The sequence below is a fragment of the Aulonocara stuartgranti genome (assembly GCF_965226115.1).
Source record: "Aulonocara stuartgranti genome assembly, chromosome: 9".
In the NCBI taxonomy this organism is placed as follows: Eukaryota; Metazoa; Chordata; class Actinopteri; order Cichliformes; family Cichlidae; genus Aulonocara; species Aulonocara stuartgranti.
In genome coordinates this window covers 27,363,061-27,384,093 of record NC_138960.1, presented here as the reverse complement: position 1 = coordinate 27,384,093, position 21,033 = coordinate 27,363,061, and the positions used below count along the sequence as shown (strand labels likewise).

Genomic DNA, 21,033 nt, shown 5'->3' with positions numbered 1-21,033 from the left:
AGCCCAAGATGCCCGAGAATATGTTAAAGCCTGTACTACCTGCGCCCAAAATAAGTCACAAAACACTCCTCCCGCAGGCTTACTTCATCCACTCCCTACCCCGGGTCGACCGTGGTCACACATTGCCCTCGACTTTGTTACTGGACTTCCACCTTCGGCAGGTAACACAGTAATTCTGTCTATTGTCGATTGCTTCTCTAAAGCAGCACATTTTGTAGCATTACCCAAGCTTCCCACAGCCCTAGAGACCGCCCAGCTGCTTACCAACCACGTGTTTCGCCTTCATGGAATTCCCTCTGACATCGTCTCTGATCGTGGGCCGCAGTTCACATCCAAGGTATGGAAAGAATTCTGCTCATCCATTGGTGCCCAGGTCAGTCTCTCTTCAGGGTACCATCCCCAAACCAATGGGCAGACGGAGAGGCTGAACCAGGAACTGGAAACAGCCCTGCGATGCGTGGCCTCGACAAACCAAAACACCTGGTGCTCGCATCTAGCCTGGATTGAGTACGCTCACAACAGCCACACCTCCTCCGCCACTGGAATGTCGCCTTTCGAGACCTCGCTTGGATATCAGCCGGCCCTTCTCCCATCTGTGGAAGGTGAGCATCTCGTTCCCTCTGTGCAGCACCACCTCCGCAAATGTCGGCGACTCTGGCGAGCTACCCGTGCTGACCGTCGGAGGTTGCCCGCACCCACCTACACACCGGGGCAAAAGGTATGGCTCTCCACGAGGTTCGTCCCTGTCCGCACAGAGTCTAAGAAACTCACACCCACCTTCATTGGACCCTTTACCGTCGAGGCTGTTGTTAACCCAGTCTCGGTCCGTTTGCAGCTCCCGCGTAGCATGCGTGTCCACAACGTGTTCCATGTGTCTCAGTTGAAACCACACCTGTCCAGTCCTCTGTGCCCTCCTTCCAGGCCCCCGCCACCCGCCCGGCTCATTGATGGCCTGCCCGCGTATGCCATTACGCGAATCATGGACTCGCGGCGCCGTGGACGGGGAGTTCAGTATCTGGTGGATTGGGAGGGCTATGGCCCGGAGGAACGCTCTTGGGTCCCTAGGTCGGCCATCCTTCACCCGGGTATGGTCCGGGATTTCCATCGCGCCCATCCGGACAAGCCTGGTGGGTCGCCTGGAGGCTCCCGTTGAGGGGGGGGTACTGTCATGGTTCTCAAGATCTGGAGAGGTCGTGGTGTGTGTATTGTTTGTCTTAACCTCTCCCACCAGGGTGGAACTGGACCTTGGTTCCCCGCCTCTGAACCCACCCTGAACACACACCTGTGGCTCATTCACACTGATCCTGGCAGACTACTTAAGATGGCAAGAGAGGCTACTTCCTCGCTGGATCGTCACATTACCAAGTGTCAGTGTAGTGTAACCTATGAAAATGTTCCTTTGATCCCCTAGAGTTTCCTCCTGACTTTGTTTTTTCCTCTGTGTACAGGCCTTCTAGACTCCCTGCCCGTCTTCCCTGCCGTCTGGATTTCTGTGGATGTGTGTGAGTGAGCGTGAGCTTCTTAGTGTGGACATTTTTGAGTTACGGATCGAGTGGAAGAAGAGCGTGTGTGTACCCCCGTCTTGGACCTTCCCTTCGGACCCCGCCCTACTCCCTGGAGCCCCGTGTTATCTGTTCCACTGTATATATGTATATATTCTCACTTGGTGTCACATTTCAAATAAACCCTCACCCTCTCTCTAAACTTCAGAGTCCTGCGAGTGAGTCCTCTACCTACTAATCTGTGACATTTCTTGCTTTGCTGATAGATGCAGAAAACATGGGATTACTGTAAACTGGATCACCTACCACAGTTTTTCAGTAGGTGAAAAATGCCGTCCACTTTTGCATTATGGAACAGATGAATGTTCAGCTACAACTGAAATGTACACGTTTTCACATTCATTACTGTCTACCTCAGTTATGAACTTAGATGTACAAGCACTGAAGGTCGACGTGATGTGCTCTGTACCTCATATACCACTATTTCTCTCATGCATGATTCAACGTTAAAGGCAGACCTCAAGGTGACTATGTTCTTGTAATGTGTTAATAAAGTTTAAAAGAAAAAAGACAAATACTCTACTGAAGCTTTATGTTTACACCGCATTTTGTTTGATTACTTCTTCTTTAGCCTTTACTCATCCCTCTGCCTCCTAACGTTGCTCATCTGTTTAACACAACTGCCTTGCTTCCTTCTGCGCATTTTTCTTTCCTCCTCTGTCTTTTATCTTTTGCCTGCCCTCCCTCTCTTATCTAGCTCGCTGTCCCGTTACCTCTGTTTCCTATCTCTCATTTTTGTCCCTCCCACTCTTTTTACACCTTCCTCTCGAGCAGTAACATAGAGGTGGCCGCCCTGGTTTCTGCTGGGTTCATTGCTCCTCTCCCTGATAATTCCCCTGTATTAACTGGCTGGAGTTATTACCCGTTATATGAGATGTCTACGTTGAGAGCGCTTTATGAGATCCTGGTCCCCGTGGATAAGATGATGGAGTTGGTGAGTGCTGTCATCCCCCAGCCGTATAATGGCATCAGTTGGGAAATACACAATGCCATGGATTATTGATAGAGCCATATCTGCACTTCTGCTGACAAATTATTGGCCTGGGTTGAAGGGGCACATAATCCTGAAGAATATCTCTGCTAATATGGCCGCCTCCATACAGTCACACCTCTGCTCTCTTTGGAGTACTTTGGTTTCTCTCCTCCCATGTGACGAATGATCAAGCATTCCCAGCGAGTCAAATGAGAGGCTGAAGATTTATTCCAACAATAGGCTCTCCTACACCGTCTTACATAGAAATAAGTATTATCTCACTGCTGCTGCCGCTACTCCACCACCACCACCCCATAAATGATAGAATTTTATAACGAAAAGAAGAATGAAAGTATGTGAATGAGGACGGCGTGCAGACCTTAAAGATGAGTCATTTGGTTCTCACAGGTAAATCTCAACATATGGCGAAAACATGAAGGTGACACAACAACGTGGCGAGGCAGGGATGCATCCTCTCATTAGCAGTTCACCACACATCCAGACAAGTAGCTAAGAAAGAAGGTAAACAATCCCGCGATCCCTATAAATAGAGTGTAGTAATTCTCCCGGCTCTCATTACATGCCTCCTCCCTCACTATTCCTCAATCTGTCTGATGTGCTGTGGTGGGATTCCAGCTCAACTGCGTTTAGTCGGCGTGAAGACCACAGGCTGGATTCTCAGTTATGGCCTTGATTTTTTATTTTTTATTGTATCCCAGATGCAAGCATTGCTCTCAGAAGTGTGTGTGGGGAGGGTGAGGGAGGGAGCAAGAAACAATACCTGATCAAACGCAACAGTTAACAAAGCTACCCCAGGGATGCTATGAATCTAATAAAAGAAGCCCACTTCTAGGGTTTTCGGATGCATCAGAGGCCGTGCCGTTCACACAGGTGCACAGGTCTTCCAATGCCTCCTCACCAAACCGGTCGCAACATATTTGCGTATTTGTTTCCGAAATGATATGCAAATGACCAGACAAGCATCTTCTTGTGAATTGCTCTTCATGGCTCATCTCGAGACTCGAGCCTCAGTAGCCATGCTGCTTTTCAGAGGAATATGAAATTACTATCACATTGAGGGAAATCAAAGTCTTGTTCTGCTGCAGTCCTCTGGGCAGCATTGTGCAGTATTGCTTTGGAAACGGGCCTAATTGGTATGTGTGGGCCAAACTCACCCCACTGCCTGAAACTAGCTGGCTTCATGTTCACAACAATTGAATTTGGAATCGGTGCCCTAGATTGTTTGTGTTTTGCAGTTAGGGTGTGTGCATGTTCCATAAAGAGCGCAAAGCTAATCACAGTCTCTCCTGCGTCTATCATATTAGAATGTATGACTCTTGTAATTGCTTGATGTCTATTATAGCCAATAGCGTTACCCTTATATTTTTAAAAGTGGTGGGTGGATGTGGTCTCCTAAAGAAAATGGAGGGATTTGAGCTGAACAATTAGTGGCAGCTCCCATCTGACAGACCATATTTCTGCCTTTTAGCTCAGTGTATGGCCTGGCAGCACACCAGAATACAGAGAAAAAAGGAACATTAAGTCACCTATAATTTGCTTTCAGACAGTCAGAATGTGAAACAGACACATGACAGCTTAGTGATTCATCTAGTCCACGCACCATGTCTGCCGCCTGAACGATGATTGGCTCTGGCACAGGGCTTGACTCCACTATACAACCCAGGCGTGCAGGTTTGTGAGTCAAAACCTGCAATGTTGTCTCCTTTAATATGTTTTTTTTCATTAACTACTGTTAATGAAATATCTCATTTTGAATTATGGAGAAAGGGAGGTTTCTTCTTTGCTTGTGTTTGCATTCTGTGGTCTCAACACAACCTTGCTGCGAGTGGTGCTGAATGAAAGCTCCCCTGTCTGCCTCTCACATCTCATCTGAGGCTGTAAATGCACAATGTGTAAATAATTTGGGAAACATATTAACTCTCATTCTGTTGTTCAGCAAAACCTTAAGCGCTGCTGGTAGTGTGCACTGTGCTCACCTCCAACATGGAGGTTTGCCGAATTAGCTTGCGCCAGTAAATTTCTTCCTCCCTAACGCACCATGGTGCAATATAGGGAGAGGGAGAATGTGATTACAAACAGTAAGTTATTGCCTCGGGCACAATTAAAACTTTGCAGACGAGCATTCCTGATTGCAAACTGAATCAGGTATGGTGTTGGTGGGACACGTTGCTTGTTAATTGGTTAATTACGGAGCAGGAAGGCTTGCTGTACCAGTATTAACTGGAAAACCTGCTCTACATTTTCTGTCAGTCCCACATGTAAGCCAGACACTGGGGCAGCCCCTTGACTAAAAATATGCTCATCAGCAATTTGGAGCTGTGTGGGCTGTCTCTCATCATGATGGAGGAGCTTTCACAAATGGGCCGCTTGCTGCTCGCGCGCCACAATGCTGTTCTTCAAAACATACAAAGATGTATTTGTTGCTGAAGAATCACTGATCCGGTTTTTTTTTTAATTCAGAAAAAATAAATGCATTCATCTGTGTAATTAACCAGAAGAATAGTTGAGTCGTGTTGAGTTGTTTTTCTAGTAATTTTGAATCGAATGAAATTTCTGCAAAGCTCCTTAGAATTTACTGGAGGTTTTTTTCTCATTTTTTTGTTATGAAGCTGTTCTCTGCAAGATAAGGAATAAATCTGGTTAACCATGGACTGGCCTGAGGATTGTGAAGTGCACAGCACCAATGACTTCACACCATGACTTGCAGGTGTATTGCTTCATGCAACATGTTTCCGACAAAGTCTGGAAAAAACAGCCCAAGGCACGGATTCGCCACAAGGACAGTCCGTGCACCCGCACACATTCGCGGACACGCATGCAGAAGTGCACACCTCATACCTCTGAGGAAATGTTAGGATTTCTTAGTCAATGCCCTCACTGCCACAAATCCTACAGGTCTTACTCAGAGCCAGTGTTCACTGTTGCTTGAGTAAATCAGAAGTGTTTTCTGACTGCAACTGCATTTGGCTTTGATTAAAGCAATGCCATAGGCTAAAAGCTGTCCACATCCCTTTACGAGCATGCTATTCTGACCTTTCTGTTCAGCAACTCTTCTTAGGACTGAGGACTTGACACAACATGACATGTTGCCAGGTCAGTAAACATGGTGTTGCTGGCAACAGCAGCGAGTAGAAAACACACTGGCGATTTGATGTACACTTTGATTTCTTTTGGTGTTTTGGTGGAAAGATTGCATGAGGTCTGGTTGCCGATTGGCATGCTGATTATTACATATATACAGTATGTATGGAAAACATGCTTAGGCTGCTGCCCCCGCGACCCGGCCCCGGACAAAGCGGATGAAGATGGATGGATGGATGGATGGAAAACTCATGGTGACAAATGCTTTTATTTTATAATTTTAGTAAATGTTTTGTTGCTAATAGCTTGGATTCCTGGCTCATGGCTTTTTATTCATGCACCTGCTCTCATATTAAAATACCAGTATAATTAATCAGTTTTTAACCCTGTGAAAGCATGTCAGACATGTCAACACACTCTCCACTTCAGATTTGTAGAATATTTTTACATAATGAAGCAAAATTATGTTGTTTTTTGTATTAAAAAACAGAGTTAGGAATTGACATAATAATTAAGCATTTTATATTTTTATTTATTTAATATATTCTCTATTTATTTATGCAAAGATGTAAGCAGTGCATTAACTTCAGCTACCTGAACTAATGTGCTATCCTTGTATGTAAATGATGAGTCTTTAGGCAAGCATTTGAATTCAACACCAGCATTATTTAAAGTTTTTAATGACAAGCTCTGAGGCCAAGCTCAATATATAGCTGATATATTTTCTTTATCTGACAGCAATCAGGAAAAGGGGTCAACTCGATAAGCCAATCCAAGGTTTCCCAGTTATCTATGAACGTGTTCACATGAAGAAGGTGGCACTGGCAGTATATGACCAGTCAGAAAGATGGATTATGTGCTGAAAGCAGGACTGCTGGCTTACAATGGAAGATAAACTGTAATGTTTGAAAAATATGAAGAGGCTAAATACATAATATAGGCTGAAAGCAGCACGGTGGCACCAGACAAAGAAGCAGAGTGTGTATGAGAGGAAACGTATAGTATTTAAAGTGTCGTCTGCTTTAAGCACTCCAGTCAGTAGACTGGAAAGGCAAAAGTATATTAATAAAGTCTAACATGTTTGAAACCAGAAAGGAAAGACGTAGAAGTATTAGAGCTCTTTCATTAAACATGGGAGAACTGAATTATAATGGCATAAAAGAATTACAAAGAAAGAAAATTTTAAATTAAAATTAAAAAGATAGAAAGATGTGTGTGAGAGAATTTCAGCCAAATTTTTAAAGCTGTATCCTGGTGGTCTGAGGGCATGTAAAGAATAAATGATTTGGACATAGGCTCAACTTGCTTGCAAATTTAAAATAGCCAAATGTCAGAGTTTAGAAGTGCTGAAAAAACTGTAGACCCTCTTACTATCTGCAAACCAAGATCTGAGGGATATTCTACGATATGAAAAATAATTTTCTGGATATCTGATTTGTGAGTTAATGATGATTTCATACATGTCTTAAACATGAATGCTCGTGCAACTATTTGCAAAACTTTGCAAATCTGTCAGAGAGTGATTCCAGTCAGTCTGAGTTGTGCCGCAATACTATAAGTTGCCTTCCACCAGGCAACTTATAGTATTGCCTCTGAGCAACCATTTGGTCACTGCAACTACTTGCAATTGCAAAAAACAAACAAACAAACAAACCAAACCCCAAAACACTGCGGTTATTGGGAAAGCACTGAGCTTTCCATCCTATGTTTTATTGTAGTGTGACTGAGCAATAACCCCGAACACATTGTTCAAACCTCTGGTATTAGCTACTAACACCTAGCTAAACCACTACAGAAATCTGTTGAGCTAAGATTAGCTACATATATAGCATTTATTTTCTTCTGACAACACATTTGTTCATTTAGTCAAATAATTTGTTTCAGCACAGTTGAGATTGGCTTATAAACAGAAGAAAAGAGAATTATGAATTTTAATTAAGAGTTTTATAGCAAACTATAGCTCATTTTTAGCTTCTAAGCTCTCAGCTATTACAGACAGAAGCAGTTAGCGACCGGCTGGTGCACACGATGGCTAATTTGGCAGTTAAATAGCGAGTTATAGTTAAATAGAATGAGAATTCATTTAGAAATGAATGATATTTATATGTTTTATAACCTAATAGTGGGATGAAAACAAACTGTTCTCGAACAAGTTTCATCAGCTCAAAAGGTGATAATTTTTCAATCAGTGCTGGCTAAAAAAAACCCCAAAAAAACAAACAAACAAACAAAAGAAATAAAGAAAATTGTTTTCTACTGCTATTTTTCCTGGCTTTGATACAAGTCAGGGCTGAGCAGTAGATTCAGGGCTTGTTAGTCTATTCGCTCATTAGCATGTTTGTATTACTGCTGATGCCTGATGATGATGGTTCTTATTAGACTGAACCATTCTTTAATTTAGGGTTGTTATCATTTTTTGGTTTTGTGTAACTTTCCTGATACAGCAGCATGTCAGAGAGGTCTAGTTAGAGAATTATTTTTTCCATAAGCATCTGCAGCCTCTGTGCGTGTAAATAAGTAATTACTGACCTTTTAATAAGGCCTGTTATTTTAATAAGATGATGCCAAATAATAAATTCTGTCTTTTTTCAGCAGGGATTCAGAATCATGCTTTATCCCCTCTTTAGGACAAGCATATACTCCTCACTGTCTCATTTCTGCTACATGAGAAGTAAGCAAATTAGTAATTACTAGAAAACCATCAAGTTATTTAGCATAGCATATGTGTGCATACTTGTAGTTTACTTTCGGTCTGTAATGTTAGATTAGTGATACATTTAAGGTTAATAGGGGATGATGACAGAGATTTAGCAGCCAATGAATGGATAGTCTAGAAGCAGTTATGCTTAAATGTGGATGGAGGATTGCACTGCAGATTTATGTTAGAGGTCAAAGACTGTTTTTCTGTCTGGTATTCACAAGTCTTTGGGAAATGCTTGTTTCTGGATGTTGACAGTCAGGCAATAAGTGATACTGCAACTAGATGCTGTAACCCCGGAACCCTTCAGTCTCTCTGTCTCACTCGCTCCTCTGTTCAGTTGGAATTATTATTTCCACATTTCTTTTCTCTGTCTTTTTTTGTTTTCTGAAGAGTCATGCATTAGCTTACAAACCTGAGTGTGATAATGTCTTTGCCAGTCGGTCTGCAATCTGGCACCATCACCCACTGGCCCAACTAGTTCAGGGTTGCACAGGTACGCCAAGGTACCCACCACCCACACATTTCTCTTATCCATCGCCAACTCAGCTTGGATGAAATGTAGCTGCTGTTATTTCACTAATACAGGCCTGGAGGTATTGGTGGGAAGGTAAAAAAAAAAAAATAGGTACAAAGCTGCTTTCTGTAATGAGGCAAGAACAAGCTTGAAATGGAAATGGAAATCATGCTTAGAAGTTGCAAAATACAGTGTTGTTTGATGCATGCACAGGATTTTGGGAACCACAGTTACAGTCTTTAAATGGCAGAACCATTCTCTGCTTGTTGAGAGCACAACTGACCCCTTAGAAATGTGCAACATGGTTTACCCAAGTACAAAATGGGTTTAGCACAGACATTCGGGTTTAAAAAGGATGTCAGATGAATACGTGTATCATTTAACAATAGGATGTGACTGGGGTTGGGGGAGTGCTGGCTGGGGTCTCCAGGTTTTAAGTGTTCAAATACCCTCCTTTGCAGGAATTATAAACCCTGTACAATTACAGCCTTGTACACAGTTTTGTTTTCTGATTCACTCTCCCCCTCACGCACTCTTAATCACCATGCTACCACTGCCACAACAACAAAATCTTAAGCTTGAAATCATACAACCCACACAGAGCGCTATCATCATCAGATAAAAGCATTGGATGATGTGAAGTAATTTATTGTGGCACTTGCTCATACTGGCACAGAGGGTTACATCATTGGCAGTACGAACTGGTGCCTCGCAGCTAATATCCTGTAGATTGATAGGATATTTTCTCCATGTCTGTCTCTGCCTTTTCTGGCTTCCCTTAACAATGCCAAGAGGGTATAGACTGTTGAGATTTGTGCACAGAACAAATCATGCTGTTGTTCTAGTATTGTTTGACAAACATCCAAGAACTCGGGGTAAATTGACTCAGACTTGCATATCATTCAGAGGTTTTGGAGACTAAATTGAAAGTGCCAGGGGTGAAGTTGAGGCAGAGGGCGCCACGAATGGGCAAACTGATTTAGAAAATGCTGGACAGACAGATGGTGTGGCGAAGTAAAAACGCAGGGGGAAAAAGACAACAAAAAGGTAATGGGCTTGAGAAGGGCCACAAAGAGAAAGAGGGGATGGCAGAGAATCCCCCTGGTGAAAAGTTGTTGTGCACCAGTGTTTTTAGATCTCTCATCCAGAAAACATCTTCAATTATAGCAGGAATAGGAATAAACGGTAGTCTCCTAATGTTGCAAACCGTCATTATGCAGAGCTGCCACTTTATCATTTGGCTCAAGTCAGAGTCCAAGCCCCTGGTTGAGGTTAAAAAGTTATGCATAACAGGATAAAGGAAAAATAGTCCTAATGATTAGAAAGCAAAGTTTATTAATGTATTTAATAGCATGTTGTAGCAACCCTGGGACTTTACAAGCTACAAAAGTTAAGGGGAAGGATGAATTTAAGTTACGTCTACAGAGGTGCCACAATGTATGCTATATACCGTATTTTTCGGACTATAAGGTGCACATAAAATACTTTAATTTTCTCAAAAATTGACAGTGCACCTTATAATCCGGTGTGCCTTATATATGAATTCTGGTTGTGCTTACTGACCTCCAACCAATTTTATGTGGTACACGGCGCTGAAAAATATCCCCAAAATGTTTTAGTACGACTTTGGTAAGCTATGCAGCCGCACCGCTTGATGGATTGTCAGAGCATTATGGCTACCGTAGTCAGGAGCCTCGCGGAGTAATCTGGGTCCAAAACTCAGTTCTCTTCAGCTCCCAAAGTCAAACGAACACTGTGGCACTGAGAGTTAAAAACTGTCTAAATTTTAAATTCTTAATTAATAAAATGATCACCGTTGGTCGTTTACCAGGTGTAACAATTAAGTTTAACATCCAGGCATCCATGAAAACAGAATTTATTAAATTTAACGGAATTAGAAGTTAGCAGGAAGTTAGCTCGCTAGTTTCCACCTAAATACATATAGCATGTTCTGACTGAGAGATTTCTGAAAAAATTAAAACGTACAGCTCTGCTATCACTTCCAACATAAATGAAGACAGAAATCTAAACAGCAGTGACATTTATAGGGTTACTGAAGTTGGACTAGCTGGTATATAATAATGTGCTGCTCCGTGATCGCTAGCGACACAGCTATGTTAGCATAACATAAACACAGTGAAGCTGGAGGGTAAATGCTAACTTTTTCCACTCTATGAAAGTTAACGTGAGGGTTCCCGATGGTTAGGGACAAATGCAATCGCATGGCAGGATCCTGTACATGGATCAAACTTCAGTCAGGAGAACAACTGAGATAATCCATCTACAATAGTTGGTTAATAGTTAGTCATTAATATACTGCAACAACATGGGAATAGAGCAGCTGCGAGAGAATTCAGCATTAATAAATCAATGGTAAGGAAGTGGAGGAAGAAAGAAGAATGAGTTGAGTAAAGTTTGACTTATCTGACTGTTTTGTTTCGCTTAATGTGCCTTATAATCCAGTGCGCCTTATAGGGATGGGTATCGTTTAGGTTTTATCCGATACCGGTGCCAAACCGGTACTTTTGAAACGGTGCCGGTGCTTAAACAGTGCTCAAACCGGTGCTTAAAGAATGGAGAACAAAAACCTCTCATGTTCAGCTGTTTTTTGTAAAAAGATAACAATGTTAGCCTTTTCTGCAGCTATGGGGCATATATGGTATCACTCTTGGCTGGAAGCAGTGCTTAAACAATGGAAAAAACACAAACTTTGTCCAAAAACCTCTCATGTTTAACTGTTTTCCACTTTTTCTTTGGTCATTTTAGCCTTTTTGGCCAGGGTGAAGGGAGTATCTGCCATCAAACAAGAAGACAGCAGCATGTAACTACGACGCTGTTTGCTAGTTCACCTTATATGCATTAATTTAATAACGTGGTTAGCCTACTCAACATAAATTACACACGAACAACATTAAGCTACTCACGCAGAGAAGAACGGCTGCTGCTGCCATCATCATCCATCATCATTTCTGCTACACTGGCAGGGCTAGGGGCCAGGACTCTCCTCTTCGGGTTTTTGGGGGATGTTGCTAACTCCGGGTCCGATAACAGGCACCACACCCGCAGTAGATGTGCTCGGTGTGAGGGCTCGCAGCAAGCTATCAAATACGGCGTATTTTTCGGCTTTTAAAAAAAACGCTATGCCTCGCCAGGTGTTTCATCGGATTTGAGGTGTTACCTCCTTTGACAGTATCACAGTATCAGCTTAAAGCACTTGTTGCAGGCTGCTGAGTTTGCATATTTTGCTGTGAAGTACAGCCAGACCTTTGACCGCTTCGCCTTGGGCATTTTTAATCTGTAGCTCTGCTCTAAAAGAACGTACGTACCTGGACCTGCCTACTATCCTCGGAAACGTACAATGATTGGTTAGAATTCAAAGTGTATGACATCCCAGGAAAAAAAAGCACTGAAATAAAGCACCGAAATGTGCGCCGCTTTTCGGTCTGGTTACTACCGTTTATGTCAGAACCGGTGCCATCATGGCACTGGATACCGGTACCCATCCCTAGCGCCTTATGTATGAAAACAGACCCGTTCACCGACAGCGCGCCTTATAATCTGTACAGTATACAGTATACAAATACAGTATATACTTCAACACCAATTAATCATTATTTACTATTAATGTCTGGCTTTCTTCCACAGTGTGTCTTTGGCCTGTCTTCCTCCCATTCCCGCCCCAACCAGTTACAGCAGATGGCTGCTCCTCCGTGAGCCTGGTTCTGCTGGAGGTTTCTTCCTGGTAAAAAGGAATTTTTCCTTCCCAGTGGTTGCTCCTAGGGGGTCACTTGATTGTTAGGGTTTTCTCTGTATTATTGTAGGGTCTTTACCTTCCATTATAGACTGCCTTGAGGCTGCTGTTGTGATTTGCTGCTATATAAATAAAATTGAATTGAATCTTCTTGAGTAGTAGTGATAAAAGAACAGCGAGCCACTATATACAGAGCCATTGCTGTAAAAGTGTGGAGTTCATCAGAAGCTTGCATGGAGCAAAACTGATATGAAGCTTGAAATGTGTAAGTGTAACAAATTAGACGTTAAACCATAGGTGTCAAACTCTGGCCCACGGGCCAAATTTGGCCCGCAGCCTAATTACATTTGGCCCGCGAAGCCATACCAAATTACTATTAGAGCTGGCCTACTGGTATTATACAGCTAATATATATATTGTTTAGTATTAAGCTTTGCTTGTTCCATATTCAGTTTTCCAGCAAAACTTATTTGAGTCTGTAAAAAAAGGTTCCTTGTTATATCTGGAGGAAGATTTTTTTTTTCAATAAATATTAATGTTAGCCCGCGACTTTGTTCCAGTTTTGAATTTTGGCCCACTGTGTATTTGAGTTTGACACCCCTGCGTTAAACAATTAAATTTTGTGTTCTTGCCGTTGTCAATCCTTTTTAAATGCCTCCGATACTTTTAACACAGATTTTCACCTTTTACCAGAGGTATCACTAGAACTCAGTGTCTAACACAGGGACCATACTCCTATTTAATTTCAAGGACAATTATTTTAAAAGAGTTAGGACAGTTCCTGAAAGTTGACAAACTTCAGGGTTTTGTGCCTTTTGTAAACTTAGAGATATAAAATTGAAGCTGTGAAAGCAAAGTGTCTACTTTCATTTCTCTTGCACTCACCCATAACAACATGGCCTCCTAGCTTGACTAGCCAGTAAGAATTTTATCTGCTGTACATCGAAACTGGATAAGTAACATGTGCTTAAATGAAAAACATGCACCTTACTGCTTTAGTTATGTAATTTATTTTTTTAAGTAGCTTTCTCATGAGGCTCACTCTACATTACCTCAGCACCTGTTCTGCTGTTAGCTGCACTTGTACAGGAGGAAGTTTTAGCGTTTTTCTGTTGTGAAGGAATTATTTATGGTCACTATATTACCTGCAGTACTGTAAATGGCAATTGGCATACCCCAGTTTGGAGCAGCAGACAGACGGACCTACACTGAAGCTCAGCATGTGCTACAGAGGATGTTGTTAGCAATAAACCATACATTTTCAAGTTTCAGATATAAAATGTCTATACTGTTTCCATATGGACTAGTTTGGTCCACCGAGTGTGAATGATACCAGATGTGTTATTGTTCTGCTTGTAGAATAGAAGATAACCTAAATAATAACAGCATGTAGCAAAGGAGAGTCGACACCAGCACATGTCCAAGGTCATCGCAACAGACTGGCCTGTTCAACCTTCTAATGGTTATGTTTGTATTCAGCTCCAGTACATGCCCTCTCATTTACCCCAGCAGAGGCATGTGTGTTTGGAGTTGGGTCTACTGAGAACCATCAGACTAATCTCACTCCTTGAGCGTACGTGTGTTCGAGCAGGAATGTGTTGGAATGCACATGCAAGCTAATTTAGATTTTAAATAGTGAGTTAGCATGGCACAGGCAAGGGTTATCGTGCGACAGCCTACATATTTTCTGTACATGGACTGTTTGTGGCTGCCCAGCGTTGATATTTACATACTTGAAATATGAAATTGCTCTCAACATAATTGTACCCGTGGAGAAGTGGCATCTATGAAAGCGAGTGAAGAGGAAAGTAAATGGCATCAGACCAACTCAATAAGATTTTCTATGTTTCATACATTCATTATAATATTTTGACGCATGAAATTGATTATTTTTACATACTCATCATCTGCACACGTGACCCGCTGTGGCAGAGGTCTCAGAACTCTGCGGAGTAACCAATGACCTTAGGCGTGTTCCTGTGAAAGTAGAAAGTGAGCTATGAGATAACTTGTCACAAACACACACAAGAACACACACACCTCAATGCTGACTGTGGAGATAAATAAATGAACATCCGTGGTCCCGCTCCACCCATAAAATATAACCCACAACCCTTCCCCAGGTTGTTGTGATTTGGAAACAGCTGTTGTTGTGGTGGATTCGCCCCTCTCTTCCAGATCACGTTTCCCCTCTGCTTCTCCCTGGGGAAGCTCTGGTAATATTTTTGCGGCTGGGAGGGGTGTTGCAGGGAGGGGGAGTGTGAAGAAAGAAGCCTTGTCTGGTTCCCTGTCAGAGCTTTAAAGCCCAAGGAGATACTTTGAATACTGCAGCACCTGTACCCACTATCTGTGAATGTGCAAGCACACTTCCCATCATACATGGGCATGTGTACAGTAAGTGCACTTGTGTGTTTGGTTAAGTAATATGACCTCGGGAAAAGACCAAAAGCACAAATAATTTTATAAAATGAGATGTTTATTGAAGGTTTCTGACTGTGTTTGAGCTGCATATTATATGTAGATCCAAAAGACTCATTACTTTGCTATTAAATTCTCATCTACTACAATTTGCAGATGTATGTACTCTGTCATCTCTGGAGATATCACCATGAACAGTGCATTTATGAATTATCCATTTCTAACAGTGTTGATTTCTCTCTGTCTCTTTCCTTCCCCACCCAGCAGCGGCCTCATTTTGGATAGCTTCTACATTATTGCTAATCACCTGCTCTGCTATGTCGACCCAAAGATATTTCTTTTTCAGTAAGAGGCTATTAAATCTTCCTCTGTTCAACACTGAATCGAAGCCTGCAGTCTGAATGGCAGCGAGATTTTGGATGACTGTAATTTTGTGTTTTTTAAATGTAGCCATTTTTTTAAATATACAGCAAGGACTGCAAAGTGATTTTTTTTTCTTTACTAATGTGAAAAAGCTATATTCCCTTTCTTCTGTGTCTGAACGTAGCCTAAATATAAAGTTCACAAGTTATAGCTAGCTGGGAAGATTAGCTTAGCGTAGCACAGACATCAACAAAAACTAACATCACCAACAGCCAAAAAACATTTGCTTTTAAGTGATGTTATTGTGCTATCATTCATCATTCCTTCAATATATTTGATTTTATTAATTATTTAGTTAATTAATTTTAATAGTCCTACGGAGTCAGCTAACATTAGCGCTAGCTATTGAGCATGGTTAGCAAATTACATTATTAATATAATATAAAATATGATTCTAACATTGGCCAATGAAAAACAGGTTTGAAAAAATATACCTATTGGTGAAAGTAAAGAGCCGATAACGTATCTTTCAGTAACACCAGAGTTGATCTCTGATTCTTTTCAGTTTCTACTATTCTCATTGTGCCAAAAATAGCTGCAATTCATCTAGAAGGTATTTGCAAGATTGTCCTGAACAATATCAGTAAATGAAACTTTTTTTTTCCAGAAAAAAAAGCCTATATCCTACTTTTTTGGGAGGGTGGGGTAAATGTCTAAAAAAGAAATGAACAATCATTATGAGCAGAGTTACATGCATATGAAAAGGTGCACCCCATGTTTCAAAACCTTTTTGAACCGCTATTAGCAGCTAGAATATTAAGTTGTCATTTTCTCTATGACTTTATCAATCTGTCATATTGTCGGTTGATCTGATATCCTCGTGTTGGTGTTGTTCCCAGATCATCATACTAAATGTTGTTCCAGGATCAACATTGCAAGTGACCAATCAGAATGTTGTGACGTCATACTTTTGCGACTTCGGGAAAAACCGGCGTAAAACAAAAAACTGTACTAAAGCTGCGTGAAACCGCCTCTGTCTGCCGCTCAACAGACCCTGACCCTAACCCTAACCGTAACCCTTTAATAAACAGTAAGCAGAATTGATATTGTCCTTGCAACATTGGAATTTCATAAATGCACGAATGGCTTGGCGCGCAAAAGAATAACGTCACAACAATGTGATTGGTCACTTGCAATGTTGAACCTGGAACAACATTTTCATGATGGTCTGGGAACAACACCAACACGAGGATATCAGATCATCCCATATTGTCATGGAGGAATTTTGGCCTACTCTTCTATACAGTGTTGCTTCAGTTCATTGAGGTTTGTGGGCCTTCATTTATGCACAGCTCTTTTAAAGTTCCACCACACCATTTCAATCAGGTTGAGGTCTAGACGTTGTCTGGGTCACTGCAACTCTTTGGTTTTCAGCATTCGGTTGTACAGTAAATACTGTATCTGCGGTGCTTGAGATCATTGTCCTGTTGCATGGCCCAATATTGGCCAAACTTTACCTGTTAAACAGATGACCTCACATTTGAGTCTTGAATACTTTGGTATACAGAGTTCGTGATGGACTCAGTGGCTCCCAGATCATCACTTGCTGATATGCTGTGCTTAGTTTTCACCAATCACAGCATTAAAGCCTAACATTTCCACTTTGGTCTCATCTGTCCAAAGTACTTTGTTCCAGAAGCCTTTTAGTTAGTTCACATGCAGCTTTTCAAACCTGAGCTGTGCCATGTCCTTTTCAGAGACATGGCTCTCTCCTGGGAACCTTTCAAAACAAGTCACACTTATTCAGCCTTTTTTAATTTTGTTGTCATGAACTTTAACATTTGACGGGCTAACTCGACAGGCACGCGGAGGGATGGAGTCTTTTTGCAATTTCTCTGATCATTGCACAATCTGACCTTGGTGTTAATTTGCTGAGACGAGGATTGTGATATTGTGTTAAGACACACCTGAACTCTCCAGCCCAGGAAGCTGCCAAAACATCTTCTTTTATAGAGAAGATGACTAGTTAATCAACTGAATTTAATCGTCGGCACATGGCATACCGTCTTAATACCTATGGAAGCAGTAAGCCTGTAGCTTTTTCACAGGGCTACATTGAGTATTGTGAACACAAATGCCTATATTTTATAGCTGTAGCTGAAAAAAAACTGTTCTCTACTCATTAGATGAGTTAAATCAATATGATTCACATGGTTGTAGCCTACCGAAATACCTCACAGTCACAAGAAACCAATGTAATCCACTAGAAACCCCATCAAAATGTAACGATTAATTCAAAACATCATGAAAATTCACTGGATTAATTCTGATGAGTTATTTTTGCAGCACTTCAGCTACATAAGACCCATTCACTGTGGACTCTGTGGAAGTGCAGAGTGGGAATTCATGTCAGCCTTAGAGATACAACTGTTAGCTAAACAGGAAAACAGTGCCTACTGGTATTATAATGTATAATTTCAACCCTGAATATACTTTAAATGGAGTTAAAATCAATAATGAAAATAAAAAAGGCCTAAGCTTGTTATTATCTCTAAAGCTGGATATTTTAGTTCATTTTTTTTAGCCAGCTTTAAGTGGCCCTTCATGCAACTCCAGTTTTTGGCACTTCTGCTTTGAACAAATTTTTCAGACCAGAAGGTTGCCACTTCTTAATGCTAAGCTAAGTGAGGGCAACTGTATGGCCTTCAAATTCTCTATTTTTTGTTCCTTTTTTATTTATTTTTTTGTCTTGAAAAGGAATATAATTACCAAGGACTCAAACCTTTAACAGTGTTCCTCAGTAAAATGTGCCTAATGCAAAAAATTATTATTATTTTGTGGTCTTGCTGATTTTAATAGCAATAATAATCTCTCATAGAGTAAATACAAAGGCATTCACCTCTGTGTGTTTGTGTGTCTATGTGGTTTTGCATTTAAATGCACACATGGCGTTCCCATTAATCCAAGGTTTATGGTTATGGTTGGTGCAAAAATTGCATTTTCTTTCCCTAAATAAGTCATTTTGAATTCAGCACCCTGAATATGTTTATTGCCATTGTCTATGGAATACGCTGCAGCTTTTTTTAATAGCCTACCCCGGTGTGCGCTCATCAATCACAGAGCAGGAGCAGCCCTCTCGCTCTCTCCACAGTCACACGCTAACTGAGTTACAGGGCTCCGAAACTAACTCCAAGTTTTGAAATGTGATAAAAGTAATCACATTTCTCCCAGTCAGTATCCTTACAGATGTGAATCGATGACATTAATTACTGCATCTTATTATACACCGCAAATGTGTTTTTGTTCATTCGTATTTATGAAAGAGGAGCTGATAATTTACCAGGAGAGCTGCAAAGTTTGGGAATTTGTGGCGGTATTGCACACTCGGCATCAAAAATCGGGTTTGGCCTTCGTACCAATAAGTGACATTAAACGAGGAGGCGAAGAAAAGTAGTACCTAAGCTTGAGAAATACTGCTCTTTGTTTGCTTTTGTTGTGCAGGTATTAACATGTGACATCAGCTTTTTCTTTGTGGTTTCAGTACTACCTGTCTGCTCTTTAGACAGATGTGTGCTTGCACTGTTTTCTCATGATTGTTTTATCTCATGGGATCTGGAGACAAACCCACAAAGTGTTGAAAGGAGGAGAAAAAAACAAAACAAGAAACCTCAAGGGCAACATAGCAACAATTTAGTGAGATATCCTCAGGCCGGAGGTGACAAAGCTTCTAACTAAGACAGAGCACTTCTACGCACTGACAAGTGACATTACCAGACCAGCTGTGCGTGACTAAAGCCACATCACTGTTTGGCTTTTTTTTAATTGTCCACTCTTTGTAACTATTAAGCACAGGCAAAGATTTGGGGAATTATTAAATGTAAAAGTGCACTCAGTTTGCAGCCCAGTTCATTTACGAAGACATCACTGTAGCCCCATTGTTGCAGAACAGGAAGATTCCCAGTAGGGTGACCCGGAGTCTATGCCATTTATCCTTGTTAAAACTTCAATAACACAGGGCCTCTTGCACACTGATCTTTTCTGTGGACTCATCAATAACTGTTTTCCAATTAGGGAAAATCATTCTATTATTCAGTTTTTCCAGTTTTTTCCATTTGTGTGTTTAAACCTTGTTTAGCAGTTTGTCAAACTATATCTTTTTCCACTCTAAGTCATTTATTCTTCCACGCTGCTGTATGCTAAAGACAGCACAGGGTTACTCTGATGGCGGTGTCATTAAAGGTTAATTGGATACACAGTTTCCTGAAACTACAACCTAAATTTGTGTTTTTTTCCAGCACTTATCTTGATATTTCAAAGAGACTCATTACTACAATGACACTATCTCTTGTCATCTGCACGGTGCTGTATATTCATAAACATGCTCAAACGCATTTAGTTAACCCTTAAAAACATGACAAAATCACCATACCAAGCGCCGATTGGCATGTCTCGTGTATTCTAAAAATAGCCCCAATCTTCCTGTTAATTAGAATTCTTTGGCCCAAAAAAAATGGATTTTAAGCTGGCGTTATTTGGCAGCTGCCGACTGAAAAGGGTGGCACGGGCTTTGAATTCATATTCAGACGAGCCAAGAGCGTGAGCCGGCTGGTGAGGTGAAGAGTGGACAGGTTAAGAGGTTCCAAGCCACTGAAGGAGAGATGCAGGCTGTGATGGCTCGGAATGAGAGCGGCGGCTGCATGCTGTGTGAGTGTCAGGCTGGCACTTGCCACAACTGGTGGTATTAATAAGACTGGGCTAAGATGAGCTCTGGGACGTGGGTGACTCAACATGTGCTGGTGCTGCTGATGGGCAAGTGCAAATGAAATTAATGGGTGAGGGAAATCAAGTGAGTGAGGCCAGAATCAAATTACCAATCCACCTCTCAAACAAATTAGTTGGGTGCCAAAGTTGTAATTGATAGCAACACAGGAGCATACTATTGGATCAGACAATATGATCTAACATGCGTTGCCTCTGATGTGATTTGCTGCTGTGTTATCGTGATTAAATATTAAGATTGTGTGGATGACAGTGTCCCCCTTGGAATGCATGGCCTCGTAGGACTTTTTGAGGGAGTGGCATGTTGAAGTCTGATTGGTTTTACAGCAGGATATCAACCAAAATAAAAAAATGTTCAGAAGTCATTTTCCTTCTGAAAACAAATCTATGTCTTGTCTTTCTCCATAACTTAAAAAGAAGCCAAGAACTGAAGAGCAGGACTAGGATACAGTTAATATCTGAACGGAAGGAGTAAAAACTCTGACTGGGTAATATCACAGCAATAATACATTTAGTCTGACAGCTACAGCAGCTCTTCTGGTAGCATTTATTTGTTTGGTTCATAAATGTGTAAACTCTGATTCCTATTAAAGGCTTACATTCTCCAATTTTGTGTGTGGCTTTTCATTCAAGGCTGTTTTTTTTATTTATTTATTCCATTTCCTAGGAATGGAAAGGGCTTTTATATAATGAACCGAGATGCTTTTAATAAAATATAATGATCAGCTAAAAATTGGTTTGAAATCAAACACTCCACAGTGGCTCAGCAAAATCGCATATCTCAAGGCGCATTCACTCTGGCTGCATAAGAGATGAGAGATGTGGGTTTTTTCTCCTTATCCTTCCTTTTTTCTCTTTTCTTTCTTTCTT

The 21,033-nt window shown here is 41.3% G+C and overlaps 1 protein-coding gene across 2 annotated transcripts in view; it reads right to left on the bottom strand.

Moving 5' to 3' along the window:
• Nucleotides 1-21,033, bottom strand: part of neto1l (neuropilin (NRP) and tolloid (TLL)-like 1, like) — a 450,458-nt gene that overhangs the window by 211,056 nt on the left and 218,369 nt on the right. Inside the window, exon 1 of one of the 2 annotated variants that reach the window (XM_082546514.1) lies at nt 11,777-11,796. The exons of the other annotated variant lie outside the window; for it this stretch is intronic. The gene's annotated coding sequence lies outside the window, so the exon portion shown is untranslated. Of the gene's footprint in view, nt 1-11,776; nt 11,797-21,033 lie in introns of those variants that run through there. 2 annotated transcript variants of the gene reach the window in all.